This window comes from Alosa alosa, chromosome 2 (assembly GCF_017589495.1).
Source record: "Alosa alosa isolate M-15738 ecotype Scorff River chromosome 2, AALO_Geno_1.1, whole genome shotgun sequence".
NCBI classification, from domain to species: Eukaryota; Metazoa; Chordata; class Actinopteri; order Clupeiformes; family Clupeidae; genus Alosa; species Alosa alosa.
This window is the reverse complement of record NC_063190.1, coordinates 9,607,663-9,622,727: the sequence shown is the minus strand read 5'-3', so window position 1 is coordinate 9,622,727 and position 15,065 is coordinate 9,607,663. Positions and strand designations below refer to the sequence as shown.

At 47.1% G+C, this 15,065-nt stretch overlaps 1 protein-coding gene across 1 annotated transcript in view; it reads right to left on the bottom strand.

Moving 5' to 3' along the window:
* Positions 1 to 13,780, bottom strand: part of LOC125288144 (roundabout homolog 1-like) — a 198,918-nt gene extending 185,138 nt beyond the window's left edge. The window contains 1 exon segment of the mRNA XM_048234263.1: positions 13,264 to 13,780. The gene's annotated coding sequence lies outside the window, so the exon portion shown is untranslated.
* Between the last annotated feature and the right edge of the window lie 1,285 nt (positions 13,781 to 15,065).

Sequence of the window (15,065 nt, the reverse complement as noted above, 5' to 3'; positions counted from 1 at the left end):
GCTAGATGGTGTTTCTTGCCGAAAAAGCAGCAAGCAATACAGCTCAAAACCCAGAAAGAGCAAACCTGTGAGAGAGAGAGAGTGTGTGTGAGAGAGAGAGCGTGTGTGGGGAGAAAGAGGGGTGAGTGTGTGTGAGAGAAAGAGTGTGTGTGTGAGGGGGAGAGAAAGAGGCAATGCTTCAGTCTCTTAATCCTTTCCCTGCCTTTGATTTCCACAGGCCTTCCCAGCGGATAGCCCTCTCGGCTGCAGCAATTAGACCAGCCAGGAGCCCCTTCACATCGCAAAGAAGACACAAATAAGAAAGAGGAAAGAGAGAACAAGAGAGAGAAAGTGAGAGAGAGAGAGTAAGAGAGAGAGACAGGGAAGGAGAGAGACCTACACAGTATCTTTCTTTTCAGTGTCAGGCTTTCTTTCATTCCTTGGTCTAAAATCAGTGTCATAGTACCATTGGTATCAGCATAGGGACAAGGGATGTTCTTGGCATGAGGCTTTGATGAAGGAGCAGGCCCTTCCCAAGCACAGAGAGATGGAGGCTCTGATGGAGAGCCCCTTCCCAAGCACAGAGAGATGGAGGCTCTGTCTAGTGCCCCTCTTATCTGGCATGCACATATAACATTACATTGATTGAGCCAATTAGCCCTCAAAGTTACTCAAAGTGGTAACGTAACGTGTGGAGTGGGAGGGGAGCAGGTGATAAGAGGAATGGTTGACGTCACAGTCTATGGTTGTTAAGATTAGCCATTTTTAGTGGCCATTTCAAAGTCAGAGATCTGCATTTGAAGGAGGAAACAACTATGTGCCGTGCTCAGGGTAGCTCTGTGGCCATGCACTTGACTCTACAAAGCCATGGTAAAGACAGTTTTCCATTCTGCGTCCTGCTATAGGAAAACATGACATTGTCTAATCACATACACACATACACACACTTACACACACACACACAGAAACATCAGTATGCATGCCATGTTTGAAATGACCCTTGTGGAAGCGGTGCCTGTAAGTGTCTTTAATAAATAACAGCCAGCATCTGAGTTGGGCCCTGAATGATAAGAAGCTCAATCAGGAGAAAGCTCTGGCTCCTAATTAGTCTCAGGAGACTGCCCTTCTCTCAGTCCAGTTCAGGTCAGCCAGGATGGGAACCTGACACACTCATATCTGACTGTTTTTCATACAGTTGTCGAAGTCAAATCAGGCCATATTTCAGTTATTCAGAGATTTAAAGAGTAAACTAGTCACCTCTGTGGGCACTTGCAGACCCTTCTATCATCTCTCTTATCCTGTTGTCATATTCAAACCTCCTAAACCTTGAAACGCTGTCGGACTTAGGGTTGACGTAGAGTCGCCCATTCAATGACCTTCTCTAGGTCATGGAATGGGCAATCTACCACCTGTCTTCTCCTGTCTTTGAGTACGAGTCTCAAGACTCATCACTAACAGGAGCTTAACAACCTCCCCCCCCAACCCCTAACCCCCACTCCTATCAGCCATTTGACAACTTATTTTTTTTTTCTCTGAATTTTTTAAACTTTGCAGTTAGGTTCAGATCTCGGGGTGAAGTTTACAGCTGTTGGAGCACCCTTCCCCAGACAGAACCTGACTTGATCAAGGCTGCCTGATCAGGGCCACATCTGGGCCACCAGTGGCTCATATTCGCTCTGGAATCGTCCCGTGGTCGAGTCTGTGCATCTGAATGAGGCTGAACTCTGGGCAAGGGGAGGGGGTGACGTGACGTGACGTGGCGTGACTGCACTCCTCTGTCTCTTCCTGTGACAGGGGGGAAGCATCCTGTCCTCTGCTCCAACACACTGCCAATGAGAGTGTGCACAGCACCGACAGGAAGGTACAGGGAGGACTATCACACAGACACACACACACACACACACACACACACACACACACACACACAGAGGAGCCGTGAAATGGAGCAGAGAAGGAGCAGGCTTTTCACTTCATTACACACCGGCTCGCTCCTGCTCTCTCTCTCTCTCTCTATCTCTGTGATTCTCTCTATATCTCTCCTCATGTGCTGATCTGTCTCTTTCCTCCCATCTCGCTCCCTCGCTCTCTCTCTCTATCTGGCTCGCCCTCCCAATCCCTTCATTGTCTGTTCCACGCCACACCTCTGCTCTCTCTTCCTCTGCTCTATCTCTGTTTCCACCTTTCTTTTTCTCTTTTCCTCAGTTTCATTGTTCAACCCTTCTAACAACAGCCTCTCTCCCTCTAACTCTGGATGTGCCTTTATGATTCCTCATCTCTCCACTTCTCCTTGTTTTTTTCTTTATTCTATCTTTCTTGAGCGACTGGATCATCACATCAGCATCTCACATTATCTTCTTCATCTACACCATACCGAACATCACCACCATCATCATCGTCATCAACATCATCATCATCACCATCATCATCACCGTGGTAAACAGTACCATCATCATCGTCATCAACATCATCATCATCACCACCATCATCACCGTGGTAAACAGTACCATCATCATCGTCATCAACATCATCATCATCACCATCATCATCACCGTGGTAAAAACAATTACCATCATCGCCGTCATCAACATCATCATCATCATCACCACCATCATCACCCGTGGTAAAACGGGGTACCATCATCATGCGTCATCAACATCATCATCATCACCACCATCATCACCGTGGTAAAGCAATTTACTGCCATCAACATCGTCATCAACATCATCATCATCATCCCACCATCATCACCGTGGTAAACGAATTTACCATCATCATGCGTCATCAACATCATCATCATCATAACCACCATCATCACCGTGGTAAACAGTACCATCATCATCGTCATCAACATCATCATCATCACCACCATCATCACCGTGGTAAACAGTACCATCATCATCGTCATCAACATCATCACCGTGGTAAACAGACCCCATCTACGCAGTGCTTTTCTCAAAGCGCTTCACAGAGTAATGCCTCACATTCCCCCATTCAGACACACACTCATACACAGATGGCGGAGCCTGCCATACAAGGCTCCAACCTGCACATCTGGAGGCGTTTGGGTTTCAGTGTCTCGCTCAAGGATACTTTGAAAGTGTTAAGAAGGGTTGGGCTCGAACCAGCAACCCTCTGGTTACTGGATGACTCCTCTTCCCTCATAAGCAACCGCCGCCCACCATCATCACCATCGACATCATCACCATCAGCATCCTGGTAGACCGTCAGCATCATCTTTTGTCCTCACTGTAACCATGACCACCACTACACCCACCATCACCTTTATCATTGTCATCAAGAAAATCACCCTCTCTTCTTCTCTCCTCTCTCTATCCCCCTCTCTCTCTCTTTCTCTTCTGTCCCACTCTCTCTATCCCCCTCTCTCTCTCTCTCTTCTGTCCCACTCCGCTCCTCTCTGCTTGAGCAGTGGATAGCCGACTCTCCCCTCTCTCTCGCTGCCCTGAGGACGGCTCCACAATCTGTACCCAGGCATGCGATGCTTACACTTTCCTTGCGTCCCCCACGCCAGCCAGTCACCTTCCCGTGTGATGCCCGTCATTACAGCCTGTGCCATCAGAGTCCCCGCATGCCTCCTGTGCCACGCTGCCAGCGCAGGGGGAGTGGACCCATGGGGCCATGTCGGCTGTCGTCTGAGGACCGGTGATTGAGTCGTTTCTGGCCACAGCGAGCGAGTGAGTGCCCCACTTGAACTTTATCCAAAAAAAGTAAAAACTCTCTCTCTCATTTGATTTCTCTCTCTCTCTCTCATTATCTCTCTCACACACACATACACTCCCTCTCTCTCTTTCTGTCTCTGTCTTCTGTCGCTCGCTCACACACACACGCACACACACACACACAGAGAGAGAGATGCAAGATGTCTCTTTGTCTAACTCCCGACCCCATTCTCCACCTGGCACTGATCCACTCACCGAGAGGAGTATCTGGGTAAACTGTCTGACATTTAATTCAGAGAAGCATTTTACAGACCCTAAGGCATTTCATCGCCCATTCAATATGTCCCGTTTAATTGCATCATTTAACACAAGGCAATTAAGCCGCCGTTTCCAAGTACTAATCTTTTGTTCTTCGGTTTCCAGGCAAGCAAGTCTGACTCATCAATTGCACACAAAATGGATGGTGTCTTTTAAGGAAGAATTACTTAACTAAGCCAACTGGGATGTATCTGCAGCTGAGATCCCTGTCTGTGTTTCACAACTGGTGCCAAGTCAAAAAACTGCCATCCCTTTTTTAGAGTGCAGACCACATAACAGTTTGTGGCACAAATTTCATATTGTCAGCTAAAAAAATAGCCCATGCTGATTAACAGGTAAAGAGTAGAAAACTAATGTTAAAAGGATGTTGTCTTCCGTTTAGAGACACTACAGAGCATCTAGGACATTTTTGTTTGGCCAGGCAGGGTGGGTGGATATAAATTTCATGGTTGTTTTTCTACAAGCCATCACAGCTACTATGCAAATCATACCTATACACACAGTCCTTGACCTGTGTCAACATCTGTCACTGTGAAATAATTGGCAGATGTGGTGTGAGAATGACCACCGCATCCTAAATGTCTTTTTTCTTATATATTTTTTCTTATATTCTTTTTCCAGACAGTCACATAGGTCTTCAGTTTACAAGCCTACAGTGTTATGGCATCCATACAGTCAGATTTACACATACACATTGACTGACAGATACAGATATTCTCTCTCACACACACACACACACACACACACAGACACACAGACATACACACACACACACACACACGTAGGCGCTCCTATCAGTGTATCAGTGGTGTTTGTGTGCCGATGCCTCATCTGTGATTGACAGCATTAGCTTTCCTCTCAGGCTTCCTGGAGCCAGAGCAGCATGAAATGGCTGATTACTGAGTGTCACAGTGGTTGCCGCGGCTTTGGCTGTGTGTGTGTGTGTGTGTGTGTGTGTGTGTGTGTGTGTGTGTGTGTGTGTGTGTGTGTGTGTGTGTGTGTGAGGGAGAGTGAGTGAGAGAAAGAGAGCTTAATTTTCCTCAGAGATCTGCGGATAAATCAGTGACCCCAGCGTGATGTTTACTGCCGTGTCTGTCCCTGAATCCTCTTTCTCTTTCCTCATTCCTCTGTCTCTTTTCAAATGCTGTCCTACCTCTGTGATGCCACTTTGGAAAGCAAGGACATCCAAACTCTCTCTAACACACACAAACACACACACACACACACACACAAACACACACATGCACACACACACATGCACACACACACGCAAACTCTTTCATGTGTTCAACAGAATATACAAAGCAAGTAATGACAATGCAAACCAGAAAATGACGAGTGATACACACACACACACACACACACACACACACACACACACACACACACACACACACCACACAACTGAATTTGTGTCGCAATCAGGATGTGGATGGGTGAAGGGTTTGGAACATGGCTTCAGGCGGAGACAATGACTACATTTCATACTGATCCCCTCTGGAGCCATGTTTACCAGAGGCCACCCCCTTACATCATGACCTCTGACCTTACACCCCCCACCCCCACCCCCACCATACACCATTACTTGCACCCGCCACCCCCCCAGATAAGAGACACTGTGTGTGTGTGTGTGTGTGGGAGGGAGGTGTAGGGGTGGATGGACAGCAATGCATTGCTGGTGAATACCAAGAGAGAGGGGAAGGCAGGCATACACAAGCATATCCATTTTAGGGAAAGCCTGCAGAGAGGAGGAGGAGGAGGAGAGGAGGGAGGGAGGGAGAGGAGGAGAGGAGGGGGAGGGGAGGAGGAGGGAGGGAGGGAGGGGAGGGAGGGGAGGAGGGGAGGAGGGAGGAGGGAGGAGGGAGGAGAGGAGGAGGGGAGGAGAGGAGAGGGAGGGGAGGAGAGGGGAGGAGGAGAGGAGGAGGGAGGAGAGGGGAGGAGGGAGGAGGAGGGAGGAGGAGGAGGGAGGGGAGGAGGGGAACGGGCTGCTGTTATCAGGAACACATCAGCGACGGGAGCCTCAAAAACCCTGCAGTGCTGCTCTACCACTCCTGTGATTTCTCTGAGCTCCCGGCTCGCATAAACACCAGCACGCACGGGGGCAACACAAGGCCAGTGGCCGTAAGACAACCCGGACTCCATGGGGCCTTCCCGACACGCTCCCCTCTCAGACGCTGGCTGGCGGCCCGGTGACGCGGACACTGGTCCAGTGGCGAATGGATGCTTAGTCAGTGTGGGGTGGTGGCGTGGCGGTGAATAATGGCGTTTAGGCCCCCGGTGACGGTCTGGGGAGACAGATGCAGCAGCAGTGGCCACCGCAGCATCTTCCAGCGGCATTAAGGGAACTGATGGAGTGAGACAGGAGATATGGGAAACCTCAGAGATGATGATGTTGGGGGTGGGGGGGATGATGGGGTGGGGGGTCGGAGGAGAGAGGGGTTGCTGTGGAGCGCTGGCGTGATGATGGACTGTCAGTCCGAGGTTCTGGAGATGGGGATTCTCGGCCGGCGGCGAGCGTGTGCTCTCTGACCTCCGAGTGGATTGAAGTGAGAGGAGCAGCTTTGTCCTCGTCGTCGCTGCGTGAGGATGTTTGGGGAGATGCTAGCTCATGTTCCCTCAGGAGAGCCCAGCGGTCACCATGAAGCAGACAAATTACTGTGTGTAGATGCTTCTGACAGAGTGTGTGTGTGTGTGTGTGTGTATGTGTGTGTGAGTGTGTGTGTGTGTGTGTGTGTCAGAGGGATGTGATAAAGTATAAGTATAAGTATATATACTTTTTGATCCCGCGGAGGGAAATTTGGTCTGCATTTAACCCAACCGGTGAATTAGTGAACACAAACAACACAGTGAACACACAGTGAGGTGAAGCACACACTAATCCCGAGCAGTGAGCTGCCTGCTACAATGGCGGCTTGGGGAGCAGTGAGGGGTTAGGTGCCTTGCTCAAGGGCACTTCAGCCCGGCCCACTGGTCGGGAACCAAGCGCAACCCCTCAGTTACAAGTCCAGAGTGCTAACCAGTGGGCCACGGCTGCCCTTAATGTCGATGACGATGACGATGATGATGGTGGTGATGTTCGGTGTGGTGTAGATGAAGAGGATAATGTGAGATGCTGATGTGATGATCCAGTCACTCAAGAAAGATAGAATAAAGAATAAAGAAAAAGACAAATTACTGTGTATAGATGCTTCTGAGAGAGTGTGTGTGTGTCTGTGTGTGTGTGTGAGTGTGTGTGTTGTGTGCATGTACATGTGCATGGAGATATACTCACACACATCTACATATTTGTGTGTGAGTGTGTGTGTGTGTGTGTGTGCGTGTGTGTGTGTGTGTGTGTGTGTGTGTGTTTGTATGCACATGTGTTTGTGTATATGTGTATATGTGTGTGAGCATTTGTGCATGTTTGTTTGCCCGTGTGTCTGCATGTCGACATCACAGCGGATGACTCCCATGCATGCATTGTGCAGTAGTGGCTGCCTTTATGGAGTCGCACGCTAGGCTTCATTCCCAGGGAAAGTCCATTCGTCACCGCAAGCCTGCTGCGTCGCCACAAGTGCAGAGAGTGTCTCTTCTGGTGTGAAATTAAATACGAGGGGAAGGTCCGACCAAACGATCGCTTAAATGGAAATCCAATAAAAAAGCACTCAATCAACATCGGCCAAGAATAAAAGGCGCGGTCGTCATTATCCGGCATTAAAAGGGCACTGCAAATCTCTGCGCGTCTGACACGGGCACAATGGGGACCTGGACAATGATAACACAGAGGCCGAGGGCCGCGATGGATGCCCGTGACTATCGATTCCCTGAGGGCCGACCTACGATCCAGGGGCCATGAATTACAGCTCACCACTCCTGCCCATAAAGAGGGGCTAAGGTCCATTCATCCTGTCAAGGGTCATTACCCAGCAACATCCATCCGCTGGGCAACGTGTGTACAAAGGCCCGGTGATAAAAAAAGACGAAGAAAAAAATGGTCCAGTGTGCACCAGGTAGATAGACACTCTATTGACCGTGAGGGGGGACAAAACAAAAGTTGAGGTCGTTAAAACACACCGAGCGTGCTCCTCTTTCGTCCTCTCAGACAACCCCCCACCCCCACCCCCATACACACACCCCCAGCAAACAAAAGACACACCCGAAGGGGAGACAGACACGCACACCAAGCACGTAGCCTGCGTCAGCGATTCCTTAATTACGTTAAACAAACCCCGCGTCGGAAACAATCTGTGCGCCATCCTATCTGACGAGCTGAATTGACAACTGACAGACACACTGCCTAACAAAAAAACCTCCCCCAAACAGCGGCACACGCTGCCTCAAAAACAAACCTTCGACGACACAGAGTAAGACTCGGTTTGGCTCTCGGTGGTAAAATAAACATTTCTCTGCAAGTATAGCACATGGTCATGAATATTAAAGTCTTTATGATCTCAGGGACGATACAGTCAACCGGCTTTCTATGCTGCTGTTGTCCCCCGCTGCACTTTTTAGCGCATAGGAGCAGACTTTTCATGGGAAAAGAAGGAAGGGAAGAATTCAATAAAAGAATAGAGAGAGAGACAGAGATGCTGTGTAGCAACTCTCCCTTAGAGACACAGAGACGTGAAACAGGGGAGAGAACATGCCCTCTCTTTCTCTCTCGGTCTCTCGAGGGAAATATGTTGCAAGAGCTCTGAATATGCCGGCGGTATCAAGGAAGAGAGGGCACACACACACACACACACACACACACACACACACACACACACACACACACACACACACACACAAACAGACACACACACTTCAAGGCTTAACACATAATAATAAATAAATGGACCTCTTTCACTTTCCTGTTTTTTTTCCGCATTCACATATGCATTTAATAAAACAGACACAATGTCAGTCTGTCAGATATTCTCTCAACAGAGATTTCGTGTTAATGATCGCACATCTGTGCTTTGTGCTTCTCACTCTCTATTTTAGTGTGTTTTTGTCAGACTTTCCATCTCAATTCAAATGCCTCCTTATCTCTTTCTTTTTACCTCCCTTTCAATCCTGTTTTGCAGCCACATCTCCAATTCCTCCCTCCCTCCCTCCCTCCCTCTCTTTCCCTCTCTCTTTCTTTCTCTTTCTCATATTGCAGATTGCTAGTGGCATTCCATCTCCCAGACAGGTAATCAGAGGCAACAAACATTTACCTTTGCTTTGAAATATGCATGAGAGGAAAGAGTCCGTCAGAGAGCGGGAGGGAGAGCGAAGGAGGAAGAGAGAGCGAAAGAGGGAGAGGAAGAGCGACAGAGTAGAGACAGTGGGATGGGGGTGAAGGGTAGGAGAGGATGATGTGTCACCATAGCCCATGTCAGTCAATAGTGTAATTAAATGACCAGGGCTGGTGCAACACTCAGGGCCTCTGTCAAACCTGCTCCGCGCAATCATTACACACGCAGGGCCGGCCTCAACCCTTCAAGCAACAAGCAAATTGTATTATGTTGCTATCAATAACGCATAGTTACAATTTATTGAAATTCAATGTGCTTCCTTATGCACATGGATGGAGAAGGCTGCTGCATGTATGTCTGCATAGTCTGAGTGAGCAATGGGCTGGCCATGAGGAGAGAGGACACATTGGAGCACAACTGCATGGGTGTGTGTGTGTGTGTGTGAGAGAGTGTGTGTGAGTGTGCAAGTGTGTGTATGTATGTATGTGTCTCTCTGTGTGTGTGTGTGTGTGTTATTTAAATATTGCTGATATATACTCACCGTTTTAAAACACAACAGGCCTATTTGAAAATGTGCTGTGAATTTCAGGAGATGGAGGATTTAAATGGGTCTGTGTGTGTGTGTCTTAGCGTGTGAGCATGAGGGTGTCTGTGTGTATCAGCCTTCCATTGCCCCACTGATCTTCCTGCGGAGTGCAAGGCTGCTGTCGGCTGTCTACTGCACACTGAAAGTGCACCTGTCTTGTCCAGTATGAGATCTATTATTATGGTAAAGGGGAATGAACAGCGCGAGTCTCAAGGGAGTATGCTCTGTTGATGTTTGTTTAAAATACAGTTCAGATTTGCTTTGACTGCCACGAGATAAAAGACAGCCTATTATTAGGCTACTATGAAAAGGTGTGGGTTTTGCAGCTCTGGGTGTGAATGAGAGGGGTGTGTGTGTGTGTGTGTGTGTGTGTGTGTTTGAACTGAGGCACTCTTCTCTTCCCTCTTTCCCCGACTCCCCTCTCCTCTTTCTCTCTCCCTCTCTCTCGATCTCTCTCTGATTTTGGGTGCTTCAGCTGTACAGGCTCTCACTCATTCGAAAAAGTTAACAATGCCAAAAAAAAGAACGAGAGAGTGGAGAGTGGGAGAGAGAGAAAGAGATAGAGTGAAAGAGAGAGTGAAAGAGGAGTGGTGAAAAAAGCTCTTATCAGAGAGAATTAAAAGAGCTGGTGAAGGGACGCATTGGTCGAATGCAAATGAAGCCGCAGGCTTTGAGGAGGACCGGCGCCTTTCATTCAGATCAGCCTACTCCACTCCACGCTCTGGCATCAGAAAAGCCCTCCACCGCTCCCCCACAACCCCACACCCACCAAGGCCTCCATGATGGGGGGGGGGCACGGAGGTCCACTACCTCAAAAATCACCCACCACAATGCCAATCAAGACCCGTCACACCCTGCATCCACCCACATCCATCCACAACCATTCCTCCATCCTTCTATTCCTCATGGAGAAGAGTGGTTTAGCAGAGGTATGTGAATACATGCTCAATTCAACCGATTGGAGTTTGGAGTTCATGTACTTGCTCCACATGAAGGTAGCTTAGCCTGTACAGTAGACCACTGCAAGTGCAGCCACACAGGAGCTGTCAGACTTAACTGGGGCTGGGGAAGGATCAGTGGAAGAAGCACAGGAACAGAGTGGATAAGACTAATTATGTTGGTACAATTATGCAAGGACAAAAAGACACACCGAATGTGATGCAGACTCCCATGGATGGGACATTGTGACATACATAGAGAACAACTACATCCCCCAGGGTTCATGCTTGCACCACCTCAAAGGAAGTCAAGCAGGGAGAACAGTTTACTTCACAAATTACCATCATATAACAAGCAACTGCAACTGCAACCCCTTTTTTTGCTAAAAAGAAAGAAATTTAAATAATTAAGGGATAGGGGGAGTATATAACCTAACAATTGAAGTCAAGCTATTGAATCTATTTAATTCTACAAAAGCCTTTTCTTTTCTGAACTGGGAACATTGCTATGGATCTGCACGGTCGTTTAATTGGCCTGCCCTTCAACAGGCGTTCCAGACTGCTTTGTAAATGAGACCATGTTGCCATCTTTCTTTGAGGGCATCAAAGCCCTGAGCTGCCACTGACACACTGATATTAGTGCCTGTGTGTGTGTGTGTGTGTGTGTGTGTGTGTGTGTGTGTGTACAGCCCCTGAGACACTACTCTTTACTGACTACAGTACTCAAAGCCATTCAGAACCTCACATATCATGACGGTTGAATGTCTCTCAATTTAGACACCTAGTCATGCACTTGACACACTTGATCTTCAGACCAAGCCTCACAAAAGTTATCCCATTGTGTATTCATTTTTGAAAGCGTTTGCCCATCACAGCCAATCAAAAAACAACGCCAAAGCCACCAAACAGGAAGAAAGCTTATATCTCAGCAACCCTTTCATGTATCAAAACCAAACTTAGTACATGGACTTCAGACCACATTGGCAGGACGCTCAATAAATTTGGTGACCTTTTACCTGGAGGGGGCGCTGCAATCAGCAAAAATGCATTTTGGCCTGTAACTGTTGAAGTGTTTGAAAACTTTCAAGTGGTGTCTGTTAATACTGTAAGAGGTCCTAAGTCCGAAACATGCCAACTTTTGACATCATCGTAATCGGACCGGACGCCATATTGGAATCCATCAAAAACACTTCAACATTTATACAGGTCACAAATTTTGTCCAATCTTCATGAACATTTGTATAGATGATCTTCAGACCAAGCCTCACAAATGCTGTGCTTTTTGTAGCCATATCTAAAACTGTTCACCCATAACAGCCAATCGAAATCGGAGGCGAAGCCGCCAAACAGGAACTGAGCTCATATCTCAGCAACCCTTTCATGCATCAAAACCAAACTCAGTGCATGGACTCAAGACCCGATTAGGACACTCAAGAAATTTGGTGACCTTTTACCTGGAGGGGGCGCTGCAATCAGCAAAAATGCATTTGGGCCTGTAACTGTTGAAGTGTTTGAAAACTTTCAAGTGGTGTCTGTTAATACTGTAAGAGGTCCTAATGACAAGAAGCATCATAGCCTACTCTTTCCGGTTTGTTCCTCAGGTTGTTGTGAAATGTTTTAGGAGCCCAGAGGTTGACATGCGCATCCAGAGAAATAGCTGGTGAGTAGTGAGTAATCCTGAAAAACACTCAAACAATCAGGCGGTGCCCAGAGAGTTCCCCGGGGAGAGATTAGTTCGCTCCTGTTGCGGCCTCGCGGGAGTCCAAGATCCGATTGCGGCAGTGTAACTCAGAGTATATGGATTACTCAGTGACAGTTCGGTTGATCAATGCATGATCGAAGAGATCAAGCAATAACTTACACTGGAAGAGAGTATGACACCACATCAGACAATCAAATCGTCTAAATAAACCATTAATTGTAACCTATATCAGGTTATGTACAGTAGTTTTATAGAACAACAAACTATGTCCAGTAAAATACACGTGAAGCTGACACAAGTTGTGTAGCCTAGCCTACTGCGGAAATGCGCACCTTGGAGCTTCACATTTCCTCTGTTTCGCAGTCATCCATGAATTTGCGCACTCACTCATAAGCCTGACTGCAGGCGATTTTTCGGAATCATATTTGAAAGACAGATTTAAACCGAACAAACATTCTCCTAAGTGTAAAGCCGTTTCTACAGATAACCCGAATACTAATTTTATGAGAAAACAACTTTTTACAAACACAAAACATTCGTTTATCTTCTTTGTACCATACTCTCTTAAAGTTATAAAATGACTTCCACGATTTAGTAAGGATACAGCCACAGTGAGTAAGTGGTTCCGTGTTTAGTTCACATTGGCATTGACATCCTGACAACGCTAAAAAAGACAAGAGCAGCTGTGAAATCTGACTTTTTGGACTGTCGCATGAAAAAACAAAAAATGTGTTTTACTGAAAGAAATATTCACTAAATGTTCAAGACAGTATGCAACACATGCCCCAAAAGTTGTGTGTGTGTGTGTGTGTGCGTGCTTTTCAGTAAAAATAAAAAATGGAGATTTACTCTTATAACTCACCTTATTTCCTCTTTATTGCTAGTTTGATTGTTGTTCAGTCCCACTTGACTCAATTGCGTCTCCTATCCATGCTTGATGAGTGCCTCCAAACTGTCCCGCCTGCTTGTAGCAATACCTGCGCACTTCAATGGCAAATATTAACCTTAATTGTAATAGGATAGGTGGGGGATTGCTTAGCTTCGCGCAGGTGTTTCAGCAAATAATGGAGAGAGTCCACGTTTAGATGAGTGAGTCCGTAGTATAACAAGAAAATGCTCTAATCCCCTTGCAGATGGGAATCCTGAACCGTTATCTGCACAATAATGCGGACAGCGCACAGTAAGGCATACAAATCGTTCAGCGCACCTTCTCCTGCAGCGGACCGGCGTTTTCCTCCGGGTCCTACTGCTGCGCAGAGACGGATTTCACTGCAGATCCGAGGCGATAGCGCACACCACTCACGTATACTGCGGGCTTCAGGTCTATACACAAAGACACTTGTGTAACACTGATAACCTCTTTTTAGACACTGAATGAAATAAATTTAATATTTTAGATTATGTCAGACATTAAGCCTAACTAAAGAAACAAAGGAACAAGGAAATCAACACACTTTCCAGCCATTCCTCTCTCTTTTTCAGGCAGCTACATACTATACTATGAGTATGACTATTCTACAGACTATGAGTTTAATAGCTAAATGGTACACTGTGAATGTAAAATATTATCATGGGATCATGGGGTATGGTAACATAATACAATTTAAATCAGCTCCAGCTCACAAGCAAATCAATAAACACACACAGAGGCATACACACACACACACACACACACACACACACACACACACACACAGACCCGGTGTAAATGAGAAGGACAATAGAGACTTGGAGAGGACAAGGTGAAACTAATCAAATAGTGCATTTTGCTCCTTTGTTGTTCCCCACTCCTTGTTGATTCACCAAGCAGGCAGGGGTCAATGGGTCGACCTCTGCTGGTCCAGCGACGGGCAGCGTGTGAGTCTCACTTATTGATGCAGAAATATTGATGGTGCTCCCAGAAAAACCTGCACCAGAAAACAGCCAGAGCCACGCGGACCCTATCCTGTTAGTTTCCATAGCAATCAGCCGCAGTGAGGTGTGGTGTGAGCCGCTCTCGATGTGTCTCCTGCCACTGGCTCTCCCCCCTTCTCTCAGTCGAGAGCCAAAATGGCCCCTCACTCTGCGTAGCTGGGCTCGGTTTGGTTCGGCCTCTCTTGGGGTTGGCTCCTCTCGGACACAGACTCAGGAAATGAGCCACCTGCAGACCTCCAGCAGAGCTTGATCGTGTTTGACAATGCGAGGATGCCGCTGTCCAACTGTCCCAGTCTCATGGCCTCACACACACACACACACACACACACACACACACACACACACAATGTATGTGTGCTGGTTTGATATTGCAATGACTCTGTTACTCATTTAGGCAGTAGGTTTATTTTTACATCAGTGCATATAAAAAAACAGTGATGGTATTATACTATTGAAGTTAGCTGTGTTTGCAAACACCTCCTTCCCCCAATATCTCTCTCTCTCTCTCTAGCACACACACACACACACACACACACACACACAAAAAAATGTCCCACTTATTTGATTTCTATATTTGTACGTGTGTGATTTTTACAGAAATGGCCTTGGTGCCAGTAACCATTTCCAGTTTAGATACCATGTCATGTCCAAAGAACAGATGAGGCCATTCATCAGGAGAGCCCTAGCCCTGGGTGAGGTCAAGAGGAAGCATCTTCAAATCACTACACTGCTGGAAATACATGCAGATCT